Here is a 7,856-nt window from a genome sequence, read left to right as displayed (position 1 = left end):
TTTGGAAAAATACCCAGGAGTGGTAAAGCTGGATCGTATGGTGGATCTATTCCCAGTTTTCTAAGGAATCTCCACACAGATCTCCATAGAGGCTGAACTAGTTTGCACTCCCATCAACAATGTGAAAGGGTTCCTATTTCCCCACATCCTCGCCAGCATTTGTTGTTGTTTGATTTCTTTATGCTTGCCAATCTGACTGGGGTTAGATGGAATCTCAGTGTAGTTTTGATTTGCATCTCCCTGATGGCTAATGATGAAGAACATCTTTTCATGAATCTATTGGCCATTTGTATCTCTTCTTTTGTAAAGTGTCTATTCAATTCGATTGCCCATTTCTTGATTGGGTTGTGTGTTTTGCTAGTGCAGAGTCTTTTGAGCTCTTTGTATATTCTGGATATTAGCCTCCTATTGGAGTGGTGACTGGTAAAGATCTTTTCCCATTCTTTAGGCTTCCTCTTTAGGTTATTAATGGTTTCCTTTGACGAGAAGAAGCTTTTTAGTTTGATGCTATCCCACTTGTTGATTCTTGCTTTAATTTCCCGAGCTTTGGAGGTTTTGTTGAGAAAGTTACTGCCTGTGCCTATATGTTGTAGTGTTGAGCCTATGTTCTCCTCTAATAACTTCACAGTCTCTGGTCTGATTTCTAAGTCTTTGATTCATCTCGAGTTGATTCCTGTGCATGGTGAGATATAGGGGTTTAGTTCCATCTTTCTACAAATTGATAGCCAGTTCTCCCAGTACCATTTGTTGAAAAGGTTGTCTTTTCTCCAGCATATGAGTTTGGCCCCTTTGTCAAAGATTAATTGACTGTAGGTGTGTGGATTTGTTTCTGTATCTTCTATTCTGTTCCACTGGTCAGTGTACCTGTTATTGTACCAGTACCATGCTGTTTTTACTACTATTGATCTATAGTATAGTTTGAAGTCTGGGATTGTGATGCCTCCTGCATGACTCTTGTTGCTGAGAATTGCTTTGGCTATTCTGGGTCTTTTCTTTCTCCATATAAAGTTCATGATTACTTTTTCTAGGTCTGTGAAGAATGTAGTTGGTATTTTAATGGGAATTGCATTGAATCTATAAATCATTTTTGGCAAAATGGCCATTTTGATTATATTTATTCTGCCTATCCACAAGCATGGGAGGTCTTTCCATCTTCCAAGGTCTTCTTCAATAAAGCTAACTTAAATGTTACATAATGTATACACATGTATGGAACATTACATGGTATTTCATTGGCACATGCAATTTTTAGGTTTTTATGTTATCTTTTAAATATAAAATTAAAAAGTAGAATATATCAGCCCTTCATTCATTTAAGAAACACTTATTAAATGAATAATGTATATTAGATTCTGTCTCAAGTGTTTAATGACTATATATATATATATATATATATATATATATTGAGAGAGAGAGAGAGAGAGAGAGAGAGAGAGAGAGAGAGAGAGAGCGAGCGCTTATTGAGCACCTAAGAAAAAGTGTATGACGTATGACTGTGTTTCTCTTTGGATGTCCTCAAAACAAACAATGTTTTGTATTTTGTGTGATTTGAATGTTTCCCTTAAGAGTCTTTGTGTTGAAAATTCAATTTGCAAATTCCTATATAAGTTTTATTTGGAGGTGGGCTTTAGAAAGTAATTAGGACCCTGAACCTAATTTCTCCTATTAACTCAGATAAAATTTACTGTAGTAGATTTGCCATGACATACAGGTAATGGGTACAGAGAATCACATAAATTATTTTTAGTCACTAGAGAATATAATATTGAATTGATAGTCTAGTGAGGAAGGCATTATAGATTCCCAATTGACTGTTTTCTTATCTGGTAAGTGACTGGTAGTTTTCTGTACATTCACGGACAGCAAAGCCTGCTTTTGTCCACAGTAGGATGCATATCCCATGCTTCCTGGATTAAGGTTTGACTAAAAGCTGATAAAATGTTTTCTATAGAGTTGACTTCAAAGTCCTAACTAAGGAAGAAGGGGGCCAATACCAGTGGTGTGCTGCAGGCTACTTGAAGGATACTTGCACTAATTTATTGGCATTTCTTCCTGCACTAGTTTATTAGCATTTCTTCCTAATTCGGCATTCAGCAACATCACAATGATAGCTTAAATCAGACACAGTACTGATATGTACTGTGTGCATACCACAGAGACTAGAAAATGATGCAAATCAAGAGTCTTTATCCTCCCTCCCCCAGAAAGGTGATTGTTAAACATTTATCAACAAACTGGATTAAAATAGAATGAAATAAACTAGATCTGAGAGGTATGGTAAAAGAATGTGGAATGTTTTGCTTGAAGAAAACTTGGGTGGATGTAACTGCTATCATTGAAAGAAGGCTTAGGTAGTATCTTTATTTATCTAAGGGGTACATCAGAATTACTGTGCACAAGTGCATGTAGCAGGTAGGATTCGATGAAAATTAGATTCAACTCAATATTTTAAAGTATTAACATTCAGTACCATTCAAAGAGGGAAAAAGTTTTTATCAAAAAGCAGTGAGCTCTCCTGTCCTTGGAAGTAAAGAAACAGAGGTTGAAATATCTCTAGGAAGACATATGATAGAAGAATTTGAAGTATTAAATAGTAGGTTTGACCTTCAAGGTCTCTTTCCACCCTCAGCTATTTTGGACTTTGTAGAAAAATATGGGTATAAAAGACTTTAAAGAGGTCTCATTGTTGCTAATGGTTCAAAACCAGTGTGAGGGAAAATATTTTGTAAGAAATAAGAGAAGGATTCTCACCCCATTCATACCATCTTCCTTTCAATTGGTTGACTTCATTCCTCCCCATGGCGGTAAATAATGGGAACACAGGCAGAGCACATGTCCTCATGCCTCAATTTAAAAAAAAATACGTCTTTCTCTACCACAGGTTGGCATTGTTAGTAAGATCTTCCCTTTGACCAGTAGATAACTAACCCATGTCCGCTGACTGTTTTCATGAGTCCAATCAAGGTTTCTTTAAACCACAGGGTACATGGATCAGTAATGTTTTCCATGCTTTAGATAGTTATCTACCTTCATGGGATGTGTTATTCACTGGGCAAAAGCTGGAAATGAAATTAATTTCAAATATCTCCTTGCTTTACCCCAATCCATTTGGTTGTTGATAGAATGTAGTACAAAATCTCTCTTTGTCTCTGTCTCTGTCTGTCTGTCTCTCTCTCACACACATACACACACATATACACACTTTACTACCAATGTGATATATGTGAGTGTGAGAGGTACAGGCAAATAGTAGGTTTAGTGATACTTGGACTTTGTTTGAAATAATGAACAATTTAGAATGAAAGCACAGCTATAAGACAGCACTGAATTGTGAGAGCAAGGACTTCCTAAAACTCATTAACGGCAAAAGAATACAGAAAATATGTCAAAATCAACCTTTTACAACTCTCAAAATTAACTAATATCTTGTAGTAATCTGAGAATATTTATTCTGGAAAAATTACTGAATCTTACTAAGAAGAGTGAGCTTTGCAACATTTAAACTCAGTCAATTCCCATCCATATTTCACCCAAACAATGGTATCCTTGAAAGCCAACAGCTTCGCAAGTGTGGCAGGCATCATCCTGGTAGCCATCTGAGGAGGCAAATGGGGTTCAAGCTCCCCCATAGAGCCCTATTTCCACAGAAATGCAATTGTCATAATTTGACCTGCCTGACAGTTTCTAGGAAATTCCCACTTGTGGAGCTTGTTTTTACTTGACCTGATTGAGAGCTCATTCACTGTGAAGTCTTTTCCTTGGGGCATTTGAAAAAAAAAAAAAAACAGTCAATGGAAATACTTTAACATTGCACCTGCTTTAGGCCTGATTGAAAATTCAGATAAATGAGAGGGTGACCAAAAAATCTTGAAAAGAAAAACTAGGGAATGAGATGGCCTTAGGTTAGAACACTGAAAAGTTCTGATGTTTCCTAGGAATCTAGAAGCTTATGTACATGAAAAGCTGTGCATATGTACAAGTAGGAATTCTAATACTCCTAACTTCTCACTTTCTTTGCAAGCAGGAAGTGGAGGCTAGGCAAATATTGTAAATTACCAGAGTATGTATATATGTATTTATTTATTTATTTATTTATTTATTTATTTATTTATTTATTTTGGTAGTACTGGGGGTGGAACCCAGAGGTTTTCTACCTCTGGGCTATGCTTCCAGACTTATTTTATATTTTATTTGGCTGGCTTCGAACCTGTGCAATCCTTCTGTTTCAGCCTCCCAAACATGGGGATTACAAGTGTGCACCACCATGCCTGGCAAATTACCAGAGTATTGACAACATTTTTCAATAATACAATGAACTTTCTTTGCAAAGTCTAAGAGCCTTATTGGTTCAAATCATGCAAGGAAGACTTACTGATTTGATTCTGGGATTTATTTCTCTAGCTTTAGGAGTCTTATTGACAGAGTTGACACCTGTGGCTATATTTTGGAAAGTTGATCATAAGTTTTCTTTTAGCAGTTGCAATGTTTCTGGTCTAATTTCTAGGTTTTTGATTCACTTTAAGTTTACTTTTATGCAAGGTAAGAGGTAGGAATCTAGTTTCATACTTCTACATATGAATATCCAGTTTTCTCAGCACCATTTGTTAAAAAAGGCTGTCTTTTCTTCAATGTATGTGTTGGCACCTTTGCAAAGGATCAGATGATTATATCTTATGTGAGTCTGTCTCTGTATCCTCTAGTCTAGACCATTAGATTATTTGTCTGTTTTTATGCTAGTTTCATGCTGTTTTAGGTTCTATTGCTCTGTAGTATAATTTGAAGTTGAAAATTTAGATGTCTCCAGCATTGCTTCCATTGTTTAGGAATCCTGTGAATATGCTGGGTCTTTTATTCTTTCATATACGTTTTCGTAGTTCTAGTTCTGTGAAGTGTGTAATTGGTATTTTGATAAGGACTGAATTGAACCTGTAGATCACTTTTGGTAGCATGGGAGGTCTTTCCATCTTCTAATATCTTTTTCAACTTATTTTTACAGAGCTAGAACCCCAGCTCTATTTTATTTTGAAACGGGACCTCACTAAGTTGCCTCAAATCTGAGTTCTTCTTGTTTCAGTCTCCCAAATACTGGGATTACAAGCCTGAACTAGCTTGCCCAACTTATTTCTAGGTATTTTTGTGGCTATCATGAACAGAATTGTTTTCTGGATTACCCTTTTAGAAGATTAATTATTGGTGGGCAGCCTCCCCTGCTCCCAGGAAGGCCCGGAGCCGGGCTGGGAGCCGGGCTGGGGGCGGGTGGCCTGGCCTGCTCCCAGGAAGGCCTGGAGCTGGGCTGGGGGCGGGCGGCCTTACCTGCTCCTGGGAAGGCCAGGTCCCGGGCAGGAGGCTGATGCGTGGGTAACAAGGAACTCAGTGCTGCTGTGCTGCACCGGGCTGTGAAGTGCTTAGAACAGCAGATCCTGCTCTGCGCGGTGAGGCTGTGGGAATCCACTCTTGGAAGGGAGAAAAAATTCATTGCTACCAAGTGCCTGATCTTCAAAACCACACATACTGTCTTCTCTTATTCAAAAAAAAAAAAAAAAGAATGAATGAATGAATGAAAGGAAAAAAAGAAAAAGAAAAAAGAAAAAAAATATCGAAGAGGTGTCAAGATGGCCGTGGAGTCAGTCAGGATTCTGGAGATGCAGACAAAACATATCCAACTGATCTGGAACTTTTGGAAAAATTCCCCGCGAAGGGGGACTGCTTCTTTCTTACATGCTTAAGAACCCTGAACATCACCTGAAAGGAGGGAGCTCAGCAGAGACCTAGGAGGAAGGTGGTGTTGGCAGCGGCGACTGCGGTGGCTGTGGAGGCTTGTATTTGGGAGAGGCAGAGATCTGATCCAACTCACCCTGATCTTCTGAAGAAATTGCCCCAAAGGTGGAATGCTACCATTATGCATGATCAGGAATACTGGACATCATGCACTATGGAAAAAGAGTTTGGGAAAGAATTGAGATGGTGGAGGCAGCGGCAATGGCAGCGGCCAGTACTTAGGAGAGGCAGAGATCTGATGCAACACACGTGGATCTTTTGAAGAAATAACCCCAGAGGCAGAACACTACCACCATGCACGCTTGGGAACTTGGGACAACATGCGGTGTGAAGAGGGTACTTGGATCGAAGCCTGCTGAGGGGTGAGGCCAGTGTCAGTGACAGCGAGGCCAGGATCAGGGCCTACCATGAGGCAAGGCCGGAGCTGGGGCCATCGAGGCTGGGATCAGAGCCTGCTGAGGGGTTAGGCCTGTGCTGGGGCCAGCGAGACCGGAATCGGGGCCTACCATGAGGCAAAGCTGGAGCTGGGGCCTCCGAGGCCGGGATCGGAGACTGCTGAGTGTGAGGGCAGTGCTGGGGCCAGCCTGTTCGGGATTGGGGCCCGCCGTGAGGCAAGGTTGGTATTGGGGCCACCGAGGCTGAGATTGGAGCCTGCCGAGGGGTGAGGTTGATGCCAGGGCCACCGAGGCTGGGATCGGAGCCTGCCATGAGGCAAGGCTTTTTCTGGAGCCTCTGAGGCTGGGACTGGAGCCTGCCGAGGGATGAGGCTGGTGCCGGGACCAGTAAGGCCGTGATCGGAGCCTGCCGATGGGTTAGGCCGGTGCTGGAAGCAGCAAGTCTGGGATTGGAGCCTGCTGTGAGACTAGGCCGGTGCTGGGGCCTCCGAGGCCGGGATTGGAGCCTACCAAGGGTTAGGCCAGAGCCAGAACCAGCAAGGCCAGGATCAGAGCCCGCTGTGAGGCAAGGCCAGTGCTGGGGCCTCCGAGGCTGGGATTGAAGCCTGCCGAGGGATGAGGCCGGTGCTGGGGCCAGTGAGGCCAGGATCGGAGCCCGCCTTGAAGCAAGGCCGGTCCGGGGGCCATCTGAGGCCAGGATCTGAGCCAGCTGAGGGGTGAGGCCAGTGCTGGGGCCAGTGAGGCTGGGATCGGAGCCCGCCGTGAGGCAAGGCCGGTGAGGGAGCCATCCGAGGCCAGGATCAGAGCCTGCCGAGGGGTGAGGCTGGTGCTAAGGCCAGTGAGGCTGGGATTGGGGCTTGTCATGAGGCATTGCCAGTGCTGGAGCCAGCAAGGCTGGGATCAGAGTCTGCAGGGTGGCCAGGCCAGTGCTGGGGCCGTCAAGAGTGGGATCGGAACTTGCAATGTGGCATACACAGAGAAATATCACAGAAAATAAAAAACCCGATGCTTTCCCTAGTATGCAAAACTAGGAAGAAATAGGTAATAGGAGGAGATCTAGTTGAAGAAAGGGCCCTATAGAGGACCAATTAAGGTGACCAATCAGAGGGAATGGGATGGGGGAGGATGGAATCTCTTTAAAACTCATGATGTACATAAATAAATGTATCAAAGTTAATCACCAATCAAGCATGGGATCGAGGGAGGGGGAGGAAATGGGATGGGGATTAGATAAGGGCTAATTGAATGATGTGTACTTGTATATCCTCACAAGTCTTGTACTCCATTGTGATGTATGACTACAATGCACCAATAAAAATCCATATATATTAAAAAAAGAAGATGAATTATTATTGAGTTTTTGGAATCATCTAAATATAGAGTCAGTAATAATTTCATTTCTTCATTTCCTATTTGCCTAGTTGCTCCAGCTAAACTTTCACGTATTATGTTGAATGGTAGTGGTAAGAGTGGACATTCTTGCCATATTCTCAGTTTTGGAGGAAATGTGCTTGGCATTTCCCTAATCATTGTGATGTTGGCTATAAATTTGTCACATATGGTATCTAGGATATTGAGGTAAGTTCCATCTATCCCCAGTTTCCTCAGTGGTTTTTTTTTTATTGTTAATGGGTGCTAAATTTTGTCAAAGGCCTTTTCTCACTCTATTGAGATAACTGTATG

Source organism: Muscardinus avellanarius (genome assembly GCF_963383645.1).
Source record: "Muscardinus avellanarius genome assembly, chromosome: X".
Lineage (NCBI taxonomy): Eukaryota > Metazoa > Chordata > Mammalia > Rodentia > Gliridae > Muscardinus > Muscardinus avellanarius.
This window is presented reverse-complemented; position numbering follows the sequence as displayed.